Consider the following 13,814-nt stretch of genomic DNA (forward strand, 5'->3'; position numbering starts at 1 on the left):
ATTTTTTGGGAGCCTGAATTCCCACATGTTTCTTCACATTGGGAGCCTGAATTTCTACATGTTTATTCACATTGGGAGCCTGAATTCCTCTTGTTCCTATTAGTTTGTATATAAGTTCGTGTCTGCCTCAAAATTCCCAGATGTTCTCACTCATTCATATCCAAGGCCTCACATGTTCCCATTCATTCATAATCAATTTTTCCACATGATCATCGGCGCTTCCGAGATAATACGAATAACGGAGCTCAGTTTCAATCTTGTTGGATTTTGTTATCCGTCGGCATAAAATCAATAATAACTTGTCGGCGGCATGAAGCCGTCAGTTTTAAACAGGCAAAATGGTGTGGTATTAAAATAAGTTTAGGTATCTAAACTAAAGCCGATCGAATGACGCTCAACTTAATATTTGAATAAAATACATTCTCACTCTATTATTAATGTTTGACCACAATATTTTCGGTAACTTTATTGACTATTTCAACCGTCAACGCTTTCACAGAGCCTTGAAAAAATCTAAAGTTTAAAAATTGTTAACAGTCCACCGGCCTATCTCGAAGAACAAATGAATATAATTTCAAAATTTATTATCATATTATCTTATTATTATCTTCTCAAATAGCATATAAGTAAGTTTGAAATGTATCACATTTAAACCTGATATTTTTTCAGAATTCAAAAGCCGAACGTATATCTTAATTTTTCTCAATTTTCCTTTCAACTTCTCATGCCGTCTTCTGGAATTTTTTTCGCGGATCACGTAAGGGTTGGCTATGAAGAGGCACTAAAGCGATCCCACGGACGGCTAAGCAAAATGTTTGCACGGCATTGTTGCAGATTGGCTTCTGGCTCTTCTAACTCTTTCCAGGCTCGCCAAACTCTCGTACAAGTATCTATAGTGTATCGTAAACTCCCGTTAAGTATCAATAGGTCTCCGTGAAGGTAAGCGTGTCGACAATTTACTCATTGATGGTGGCGAATTGATCCTTCCAAGAATCCAAGAACCCGCGCAAAATCCCGAAGAATTCTTCGCTGGGAATGAAGCTGCGCAATGAATTCTGGTGAAATGAATTTAGACGGTTCTCATGCAGTGATCTAGTGGATGCTTCGGGGAGAAAATGATTGCTTCGGCGAGCGATTTTTGTTCTTTGATTAATCTTTCACGACCTTTGATAACATCACTTTTTATTTATCAAAATAACAACACTTAGAGTGACTACGTTTGCTTTGTGAAGTTAGTCTAATAATTCGGATGTTGATGAACTATACATAAAATAGATTTATATGAATCTTGCATACTTCCGCCTCCTTGATAGGTCAGTCATTCAAACAGTCTTCATTCGCAGAGCGAATCCGCAGAAAAAATCATTTGAACGTTTCAATTTATTATGAGTTTTCTCATGATTGATATTGCGATCATGTCTTCGTTCAGTGTTTCCTTGACCTTACGTCAAGGAAGCTGTTTACGCACCGCCTCTACCAGCAACTCTGGTTGATCTGAAGAACCGTATCACTGCTACGGTGCACTCAGTAACAGAAGATATGCTTTTTCGTGTGCGGGACGAGTTTGTCTACTGTTTAGATGTTTGCCGTGCAGCACATATTGATCACCTGTAAATATGTAAAAAAAGCTTTGAATTTTCCTCTTTTAATTGGTGTATAAATTATTCATTTTGAAAATATACTTGAATAAATGCGAATTTATCAAATTTTATCATTTAGAACAACCCTCTATTATGTATTCAGGATAAATATTATCTTGAACATGTTATCGAATGAGGTTTTAATATCTTGTGCTACATTTTCTATGCCAGGATTGAGTCGGGTGCAGGACAGTGCCAGATGAGGGGGGGGGGCATGAGCAAGGGGGCGCTTATGGCTGAGGGCAGAGGCGCTTCTCACGCGGCAGCGTCAAGCCAAATACCTCAAAAGCCTGCCAACAATATTAGCAATTTTAAGCGTGTTGATCTTAGCGCACTTGAGGCCTTTGAAACTTGCCTTAGGCCTATGAGGGGTGCAGGGGCAGCGGGCCCTGAGTTGAGGAGGAGTTATGGGGGGTTCGTGGAAATCCCGAGGAGATGGGCATGCTAAAATGCAGCGTGAAGATTAGTTAGGTCTTCTTAGCAATGGTCTAAAACTGCCTGCAGATGTTGCATAACTGTGCTGAATTTATTTATCTTGCTTCTCTTGCACATCTTCTTTCTGTCAGTGACTATGTGCGTTATTGTTCTCTCCTCGATCGTTTAAAATAAGTTATTTATTACATGTACTTGTTCACTTCCGGTGAATTATAGGCGTATCACATTGCCGGTATACGTCCTTTCACTCAGAAAAAAAATAATAAATGGATCTTTTTCACAAATGTGAACTACTGTCTTATACCTACCGTACAATTAGATAGCGGAAGTAGCCCTAGTACGCACTTTTACCGGGCCAAACTGGGTAGTGATGACCAAAGAATATGGGCAAAAAATGCATCGCTATTTGGAAAAGTCCCATTCATTTGTCTGATTGTGAGAACCGACTTGGCAAGATTACGTGATCGAAGTGCGCTGTATAACTTGTCGTGCTTCGATCGAAAACCATACCATTTTTGTTCTTTTTGTAATGTGGGTAGTTTTGTAAGACCGTCCTGAAAAAGCATAGCTCAGTCGTTGGAGATAGGAAAATCCCCGTACAATTTATGGCTGAGGAAACGTTGAGCTGAGCAGAGAAGGTAAAATAGCGAGCTGATCTCAGGCAACACGAACAACCACTCTCGGGCGCCCGTCTTTTGCATACGTCGCGGCCTGGACGATCAGCCCTCGTCTCGTTCCTTTCCCGTTACCCTCGTCTCACAGGTCCTTCCCTGACACGTCTCTTACGTCTTCTGCTGCCCTCGTCTCACAGGTCCTCCACTGACACGTCTCTTACGTCTTCTGCTGCCCTCGTCTCACTGGTCCTCTTACACGTCTCTTACGTCTTCAGCTGCCCTCGTCTCACTGGTCCTCTTACACGTCTCTTACGTCTTCTGCTGCCCTCGTCTCACTGGTCCTCTTACACGTCTCTTACGTCTTCTGCTGCCCTCGTCTCACTGGTCCTCTTACACGTCTCTTACGTCTTCTGCTGCCCTCGTCTCACTGGTCCTCTTACACGTCTCTTACGTCTTCTGCTGCCNCTTGTTATTACTGACGATGGTAATTCACGGCATCTCGCACTTGTTATTACTGACGATGGTATTTCACGGCAACGTACGCTTAAAATGGAACCACATTTATTCTCGCAATATCAATGGAATATTTTTGCGATGCTTATCGAGTTGTGAATTTTATAATAAATAAAAGTGTTTAGCGCTTCATTCTTGAATAAGTTCATCATACTATATAGTTTCTGTACCTCAATATCAAACTGGTAAAGTTATCATTTGGTCATAAAACATCTTGCGCTCTAATTTTTATTACTTTACTTCTCCCCTGCATGCCAACCAATTCTGCATACCGTTTCAATCACACGCTGAGCAGAATGATTCAGCAGACCGTATACCTATTTGGTAGATTGTTTCAGCGGTCTGTTTCAGTAGACTGTTTCGGCAGACCGTATGCTGCTTTGGTATAGAACGTATCTGCGGTCCGTTTCAGAATACAATTTCGGCGTAATAATTTGGCCGATCGCTTAAAAGGCCGTTTCAACAGACAGTTTCAGGGGTCCGTCTCAGCAGAGAATTCCGTTATACCGTTTCAGAAGACTGTTTCCGCAAACCCTCTCAGCAGACCGTTTCAGCAAACAGTTTCATCAGACAGTTTCAGGGCACTGTACCTTTATGCTTGTTCGTCCTTAATTTAGAAGTATAAACTTATCGCTATGCTGAGCCTCGCACCAAGAATAATTCGTCTTTTTGTGTAGGTTGTAGCTTCGTGAAATAGACTACCTTTGTTACGTATTGTAACGCGAGCAACTGCTCATGCCACTCAATTACAGTACAAAGCTCCTCAATATCTCCTTCGGTAACTTCTTAAGCAACAATACGCATGCCTCAAAGGCTTAAAGAACGACGGCAACTGAGATTCCTGGCATCGTAGTCTGGAATCTGCAGGGCGTGCTTCTCTGTTGTGGCGTCTAGAACACATTTCTTCTAAGCGTCTTGTAACACAAAGTGTCGGTAGAGGCGTTGATAATGAACATCTTTTTAGGTCTTATTGTTCCGCCAAAGAATTCATTATAGCTCAGCTATATGTTTTTATCCGTAATAGTGCCTCAAGACCCAAAGCTCGAGTTGTTCTTATATCGACACGATCTATGTTACCTACTGTTACGATGTCAAACCTTTTATCTTAATTAAAAATATGTTATGGAAGTCAACTCTAAAACTCTTCCAGTCAACGAAAATAGATTTTTGCGTCATAGATATTGCGACATTTTTAAACTAACTACAAGTTAATAGCTTCAAACATTGATCTGCCTAAAAAATTGTTTTCTTAGTCGCAAAATAAACTGACTTGATTTGTTGAGTACAGCCGCGGCGTAGGAAGTTTTAATAGAGTTGTTCGATGCCTGCGCACAAAGGCCTTGAACATCACAAAGCTGACAGGCGTAACTGAACAACGGTTTGCTTGATCTCGCCGGGAATGCTTACACAACTCTCAGGAATGGGGCTCTTTTATTACCAAGAAGGAATGAAACTTCTCAGTACAATCACTGTCCATGCTTTTAAAATCGAATACAGTAATTTGTTGTTTTCAATCTCTTTCTCGTTTGTGGAATTGAAAAAGTGAGAGGAATTAAACTTCCTGGTATCAAAACACTATCCAAGCCATAAGAGTCGGCTACCGTAATCTGTTGTGTTTAACCACTTTCTTATTAGTGGAATTAAATAATGAAGTGAATAAAACTTATGCGTACCCTTTAATTCTGCCGGAATCGGCTGCTATATTTGTTTTGTTTATCTTTCATATCTTCTGTGGAATCGAAAAAGTTACTCTAGTTTGTTTAGACATTATTGGTAGATGTGGGTGCTTTGTATAATGTACAGTATATGATTTCTCATTCCTAACGGTAAGATTTTCTTGTCCCGCTTATGTTCTGATCACAATGCGCTTAATCGAAGGCACCTCTTTAAGCGTTGTAAACCGCTGCTTGCGTACAGTATTAGGTTGTAAGTGAGAATTGTCTGTTCGCAGGAATAAAAGTTCGTAAACGCTATCTATCTTCTGGAGTAATATTCCGAGTACATTTTTTTAAGGAGATTTCCGTCTTTTTGGCTGCGTGCCATCCCTTTCACGCGCATAATTTAAGTTAAAGGAGTTCAAAACTAACATTGTTAGGCCGATAAAATAACAAATTGTACAATATATTGGGAACTCGCTTCGAGAACGTCATTCACATTTCAAGTTAAAAATGGTTGAAACTTGCTGTAATTCTCTCCCTTTGCGCCACTACATATCGTAATTCTCCCTCTTCGCTCAGCACTCCGCTCTTTACTTCACTACGCCGTAATTTTCACTCCACGCGCCGTACTCCGCTCTTCACATCACTACGCCGTAATTTTTACTCCTCGCGTCGCACTCCGCTCTTCACATCACTACGCCGTAATTCTCACTCCTCGCTCAGCACTCCGCTCTTCACATCACTACGCCGTAATTCTCACTCCTCGCTCAGCACTCCGCTCTTCACATCACTACGCCGTAATTTTTACTCCTCGCTCAGCACTTCGCTCTTCACTTCACTACGCCGTAATCCAGGTTTGCCGTAATTCTCGCTCCCTACTTCGGTTTTCCCTCACTCTACCTCACCCCTTTCATTGCGATGTTGTTTCAGTGGCCGGGTTTTGTACTACTGCAGTCGCGCTCTTTGTTAGCTTAGAGATGCTTTTATTGGCATAGTTGTTCTTTTGTTGGAGTGCCCAGGCTCAGAGTGCGTCTGCCCAATGGGGTGGAACCCACGGATAAAACTGCCGCTTGATAGAGACCTATTGATTACCCGCCTCTTGTTCGTCACTCTCGGCGCTGTTAAACATCCTCAGCTTAATAACTTAATATACACATTTCTATCTCAGCATCATCAGGATCGGTATGAGCAACATCTATTTGTTTGGCAATAAAGATAAACTGGAGTCACTTTAATTTTTAGTGACGAAAGAAGTTTTCAAAGTTGTAATTGTTGCATGTCGGACAAACATTTGAAGTGTTATTGTTTTGTAAAGTGAAATTGTGAATTTCAAATATTTATGGAATTTAGTTCAAAGTACTACTTCAAATTACAGCGCAATCCATGCACTGATTTTTATTTTCTAAAGGACTATTTCTGCAACCTACTGCAAAAATCATCGTCAACAAAGAATAACTACACGGTCCTTTATTTGCGATGACCCAGCATGATAGTGCGGTTGCAATGCTTTAATTTGCAGTGGCCTAAATTTGAAAAGTTCTTGCTGGTAGAATGTATGATGGCCTAAGATTATAAAAATTACTTTTCATTTTTTATTTGAGATGGACCAGAATGTAAAGCTGGAGCTGGTTAAATTTTACCAGATTATATAAACTGTTGCTGACTGAGCCTTCAATAGCACAAAATGTAAACTCTAATGCAAAGTGAATTTTCAATGGCCCTAAATGTGGAAGCTGTTGTTGTTGAATTTGCAATAACTCAAATTCTAATGGCTAAATTTGCATGGCCAATAGCGTGATTAACACTTTGATGGCTGAACTCACGCTATTTAATTAACAATTTAACACTTTTGATGGCTAAATTTGCCATGGCAAATAGCGTGAGCTTGATGGCTAAATTTGCCATGGCAAATAGCGTGAAGCTGTTACTTTGTATAAAGCATGGTTGAATTTACGATTGCCTAGAATTTGAAATCTTTTCCTGGTTAAATTTGCAATAGCAGTTGCAGGCTAAATAATGAGCGGCGAGCGCTATCGGCCGCGACAGCGCCGGCTAACGCAGGCACGCGTGCGGCGCTCAATCCGCACGGCGACGCTCTATTGTTGCGGTGCCGCACACGGAGAGGCTTTTTGAACTGCCACCGTATCGCGAATCCCTTAAGATAAACCCGTGCAAAAACAAAGACAATCCTTGCGCTGGAAGGGGAGGCCTCGGCCGTGCCATTCAGAACAATTAATCCGTCTGGAAAATTGCATTCTTCTGCAATGGGCGAAATAATTGTTTAATAGTTTTATTTCAATTCTGAAAAAATTAATAAATTCAGATTTCGAATTATTGTCATTCAACCCTCGTAGAAATAGAGAATTTGTATATTTTTAATTGATTACTACTCTGTTTTAGCTTGAAAGTTCTCGTCAAAATTTGGCAGAATCATCTCTTCTAAACCTGACGAAACAAAAATTTTTGCAATTTATGTTTTAAAATTCGTTATCATCTTGCTTTATAATTTGTTCCATATTCTTCTGTTACATTCTAGATTGTCATCAGTCCTAAATTTGTGTTCATCTGCACCGTTCAAAAAGCTCTGAAATTTAGAGTCCAAACCTAACTAGTCACGCTGAAAAGTTATTGTGGAATTTATATAGTTATGTAGTAGTTATATAGTTATATAGGTGGTATAATTAGAAAGGAGATATGGGCATTAAGAGACACGGACAGATCGGGGAGATAATTCAATGGTAGTTCGGGCTGAACAAAGCGCGCTGTTTATATAATATGCTTAAAGTTGGTTTCATTATTATTGCTTTATTTATCATTTTTATTCATTTCTTCCTTTAATAGTTTATGACTTGGCTACGATCATCGGGTTTAATGTTAGGAGCTATTGAAGGCTTCATTTTCCCTATAGTAATTAAATGGCCCTCGACATTATTATGCGTGCTTTGAAGCGCTGTCAATTTAGTAAAAAATTTACAATATTGTATTTAAATGACTGCACGACGATTAGATAAACTGTGATGAACTGCAATTACAGTTGATAACAGAAAACGCTTATTTCAAATGTGCATTTTTAGCAATATTATTATTGGATGGCCGAATTTATTTTTATAAACAAGTTTCATTATATAAAGACCGGAGAATGAGGTTTATTGATAATTTTCTTGTTGGTTTTTCAATGAGTCGCGTAATATTTTTTGTTGGTACATCGAGAAGTAGGTTATCTAAAGACATTTTTAAACAACGTTTCGTATGCATTAACATTCACTATCATGTTTCAAGACGCATCGAGTAAAGAAATTTGTATCTATACTGTGAAATCATGCATATAGGAAATCATGCACCACTCAAATGAGATTTTAATCGAAGTAAGTACGATAACATGTAAATATGATAATGCATGATAATTGAGGCTCGATAACTAGTCCAAAAACAGTCTCAAAGTTCTGAAAAATCCAGTAGTTGGAAGTTTGATGGCTAGATTCCTATCCTTTATGATGAGGGCTTCAGCTAGTCAACTGCTGTTAATTATTATTATTATTATTATTTGTAATATTACAATTCATTCGAGCTCATTCGTTTGATTACATCCATAAGTTTTAATTACTCGACTTAGGACCGTAAAAATTCGTGAACATGATCAAAGAACAATATCAAATGCTGCACTAATAGTAATCATTTTCTCCGCAATAATGTAACTTATACCATTTAACATCAATCCTATATGCCAATTTGGATACTTTATTTTCAATTTATCCTCACAAAGTTTCGATGTAACATGAATGTCGGCAAACACTGAATCCACATTGAATTTATACTTCGGCTGGACGAGTCGACCACGAATTTGTTTTGGACTCGGCGGAGAATTCGGAAAGTTTGCAAAAGCTGAGACGCGAGTCCCTCGCTCGCACAAATTCTGTGCCATGTGTGCAGTGGCGAGAAAGACTCAGAGAATTTTCCGGATGAAGGAACCTTTCTTTTGGAAGGAAAGTTCGTGTTATTCTTTTGGGTTATTTTTTGGAGGCAGCGCCATTGTGAGGCGCCAACGAAAGAGCTCTGCACACGCACCCCTAAATATTCTTCTGCCTTTTAACTTCACTAGGAATGCCAGGCCCTTGTGAAGGCAGGTCACAGTCGTTGGCTCTGTAATTGTTGGATAAAAATAAAGCTGCTGCGTAGGAGCGTCATTCGACCTCTTAACATTTGAAAGTTTTAAAATCCATGAGTTATCTTTCTACTATTTATCTGCTACTGCTATTCTTTTTCCCATTGCGAATACGGGAAATGACACAATTTATTTATGAAAACTCTAAGGGGTTTAGAACCAACATTTCATTATCTATAAAATACTGATAGTATTACTTTCATAAAATTAAGCTAAAGAGCAGAACTGAAATTTGACTGCGATGTCTAATCTCAATGATATTAAATTAACAATACTTCAATATTGTGCAATAATGAGATATCTTTGGTTGCACGAGCAGTGTGGAGTGTAAGCAACACGTCGCATCACCGCTGACCTCTTTCCAATTCATGAACAAAGTTAAATGAATTAATCAGTTTCAATTTCTGAAATATTTCAACATTAAATGAGTGACTTCATTATTTTATTTGTTCTTTACAGTCATGATCGTCTGTCGTATGTGGTGATGGGCGTATGAACTGGTAAGGCTATGAATTCTATTAATACGAATCACATAGGAATTTAGATTGATTAGATCTTTTGAATGCAAAGAAATCGATCGTAGGATAGGATTGTTATCCATTCATTTTATCGTACAACAACTACATGTGCATTCACTGAACAAATACAGTTGTATGATAAACGCATGACATGAGGCAAAGAGTTCCAGAAAGAGTGAGGATTAATATGAATATGAGGTAGGAGCTGACCATGAGGAATGAGAGGCAGATATACATGAATATGAAGTATGAGCAGCACATGAGAGTGGGTGTAGACACGAATATGAGGTATGAGCTGCACATGAGAGTGAGGGGAGACATGAACATGAGGTAAGAGCAGCACACGAGAGTGAGGGTAGGCATGAACATGAGAATGAGGGTAGACATGAACATGAGGTAAGGGCAGCACATGAGAGTGAGGGTAGACATGAACATGAGAGTGAGGGTAGACATGAACATGAGGATAGGGCTGCACAAGAGAGTGAGGGTAGACATGAATATGAGGTATGAGCTGCACATGAGAGTGAGGGTAGACATGAACATGAGGTATGAGCAGCACACGAGAGTGAGGGTAGACATGAACATGAGAGTGAGGGTAGACATGTATATGAGGTATGAGCTGCACATGAGAGTGAGGGGAGACATGAACACGAGGTATGAGCAGCACACGAGAGTGAGAGTAGGCATGAACATGAGAGTGAGGGTACACATGAACATTAGAGTGAGGGTAGACATGAACATGAGGTAAGAGCAGCACATGAGAGTGAGGGTAGACATGAACATGAGGTAAGAGCAGCACATGAGAGTGAGGGTAAGGGTAGACATGAACATGAGAGTGAGGGTAGACATGATCATGAGGCATGAGCAGCACGCGAGAAGTAGCCAGACCTGCTATACTCATCAGAGGCAGGGCGCTGCACCGTGGCGGCGAGGGAGGCGTGTGAGGGGAGGGTGAGGGTATAACACTTGAGCTGAGAGGAAGAGGGTCGATGTGGTTATGTCCAGTGAATGAGAGGAGAATATGAGAGATGGGGGAAGAAAGAGGAGAAGTCATATATCAGAGAGAGGTTGAGAAGATACAATCAGAGGTTATAAAAATGGGAATATACAAAAATAGGAATATAATAAATGGTTACGGCTATATTGAGCGACATAACACTGCGATGTATGGGGACTGACGCCGCATAGCGACGCCTGCAGACATGCCTTGTTTGCATAAGTAGGTTCGCTGAACGAACAAATAAAAATAGAGTGTACAGAAATAGCGTGATGACACGTGCTTTAGAATAAACTTACGGGCGAATGATCTTCAGTTCATTTAATGATTATATTTCCTATTACCATATGATGGAAGGTTATAAACTTTATTGTTGTTGTGAATAATCTGCGCACGTTTACAAGCAGAATATTGAGGCAATTGCATGGTGCGTTTTTTATTGTTATTGATCATACGCTCGATTGAGTGCGTGAAAAGGTCTGATGAATGGACCACTTATTGAGTCTCTGTCCCATCACATAAATTGGAACAAAGTCGACGCCCCTATTGTATTTGCTGAAAATTCCCTCGTCTTAAGGGTCGTATTTACACAGTAGATTGCTCGTTAATTTTCATATTAACTCATTACAAGGAAAACAAAGGAAAAACAGAGTGTAAACAAGACACTGACGTTTCACAAACTCGTCGCGGTTGCATAAAAACTAACACAGGTCATTCGTGGACACGAAAAACTTACGGTGAGTCGCTCCTCAAACCCGCGCTCTGTGAAGCAGGCAGATTGGCTTAAATTGATTAAGTTTAAATGAGAAATGTTCTAATTCAAGTTGAAGTATCATTTGCAATTAAATGACATGTGAGGCACTTTTAAACTGCAAAGTTCTCTTTCTGATAATTGTGCGGTTTCGTCCCCTAAGAAATTTTCGTTCATCGAACAGTTTTAACTTTTATATCAGTGCTTCATCTGTTTATTTCCGTTTTCTACACTTTTCTGTTCTCTTAAAACGCTGGCAGTTGTCTCGAGCTAAGTAGCGGCCTTTGATCGAAGGTATCTTAGCTCCCAGCCTGAACTGTTATGGCGTGCAACTGATGCGCAGTTTATTTTTAAGAAGCTTCAGAAAACATAAGTTATAGCGGATATGCTTCGGTTATCCGCAACGCGTTTGTTTACCCGCCATGAATTACGTGCCGGCCGAACACAGGTCCTTTCAATGCATCCGCCATGCCGGAAACTGCGGCTTAGCAGTTGATGCACGACCTGCCCGGACTGCTTCCCTAACAAAATTTAGAGTCGCCCCAGCTTCTGGTAATCGAAACCAGAAGCTGCCGCGTCTGTAAATTTTCACAGGGTTCCTATGCTTCAGACGCCCGGCCTTCCCATCGCCATGCCCTCATTAATTTAGAAGGCTTGCGTCATCATCGCACCTTCGATTTTGATTTTTCATCGGCATATCATCGTGTTTTGGGAATTATTTACTTACTTATTATTTTATATTTATATATAAATATATTTCTTTTTATTTATTTCACCGTATTTTTCTTTTCCTGGTTTACTTGAAGTATTTGTTATCGGCACATCATCGTGTTTTGTGAATTATTTACTTACTTATTATTATTATTTTTAAGATTTATAAATAAATTTATTTGTTTTTATTTATTTCACCATATATTTCTTTTCTTAGTCTACTTGTAATATGTGTTCACTTCTTATTTTTATTGAAATAATCCTGTGGTGCATTTGTTAATCACTTTAATTGGAACTTACGAATTCTTCATTATCTATTTTTTGTCCTGCATGACACACAGCACTAGGTATATCATGTGCTAAAATGGCCAACTTTAAATTTCAACGCTGCACGAAATTAAGTTTTGCTCTTGTTGCGCAATAACGCTGAGGGTCTATCGCCTGTGTGGCACTACAACTCTGAATTTATGGTAAGAGTCTAGTTCGTGTTGCACCAGAAATCTGAATTTATGGTGAGATTCCGGCTTGAGTAGCACCAGAATTCTTAATTTATGGTGAGATTCTAGTTTGTGTTGCACGGTTGCACCAGAACTGAGATATTTTGGTGAAAGTCTAGCTTGTGTTGCACCAGAACCGAAAATCTAGAACTCCAAAACGCAGCATCATCCTAGTCTCGCTCGTGATGTACTATACCTTGTATACACGGTAACTTTTTCTTCGGTTCGACTCCCCTCTCTCGTGCCTCGCATTTGTCGACGTGTCGAGTCTTGTGTCCAAGTAATTACAAGAAATCAACGTAATTTTTTTATCTATTCTAACTTATCTGGTCTCGGTTTCACGTGAGTGGCCCATGAGGTCTATATTACGGTCATTACTTATATCTGTACAGGAAACTGAGAGCGCTTTATGAGCTCCCTTGCAGAGCTCTTAGTCAATATACTCGTTCTCGACAGTTGGACGGAAACTCAGGAGCCATGAGACATAAAACTTACCGATACAAATTCTGAAGTGCGAAATTCAGGGAATTCGCTGCGAAATATTCGTGTTATGTTGTGGGTATACGAGTTGTAGTACTGTAGTATACTGATAGACGCTTTCCGAGTTAAAAGTTAAAATTATAAACAAAATTGTCTTTTAGGCATGAAATTTAATTAAGCATTCAATGTTACTTTCTTTTCTGAACCAATGCTACCTCTCCTCGAGAGAGTAAGAAAGAGAAGTATTCGTTTGTGTGCATAATATTTTTTTTATTTGCGTATATTACATAAACGCGCTGCTGTGACTAACACAATTATGTTCGCATGTACATCAAGACAAACCCTCCTACGTACGAGTCTTCGTATAAAGTTTGTACGTGTGCAGTATAGTTGTACCTTCATGTAACCATCTCTCAGTACAAGCTTGTGCTGATGGTCATACATCAGTAAGATACCGGCGTCAGTGCAATATCAATTAGTCGTGACATGGCGCTACACTCTGACTCCTGCGACGCCACTCCAATGTCGTCTTAATTGTCTCATTGGCTGCGCTTATTAGTTATCCTTCTAGACCTCAATGCTCGATTAGTACAGAGTCGACTTACACATTAAGTTATTTGTTTTAAACTTGTTTTTGATATATTAAAGTTGAATGTTGAGGTCAAGCGACGAAATAATGCTGTTAATTCTGTCATGTGTTGACGAAAACATGTCAGGGCTACGAGCCAAAATTGGTGCAGATCGATGTAAAAAATAGGTAACCTTTCGTAAGCTTAGCTAAGCAGTTAGCTGTGCAAGTTAAGTAAGCAGTCACCTGAGCAGTGAGGTGAGCAGTTGG

This window comes from Hyalella azteca, unplaced genomic scaffold (assembly GCF_000764305.2).
Source record: "Hyalella azteca isolate HAZT.00-mixed unplaced genomic scaffold, Hazt_2.0.2 contig9706, whole genome shotgun sequence".
In the NCBI taxonomy this organism is placed as follows: Eukaryota; Metazoa; Arthropoda; class Malacostraca; order Amphipoda; family Hyalellidae; genus Hyalella; species Hyalella azteca.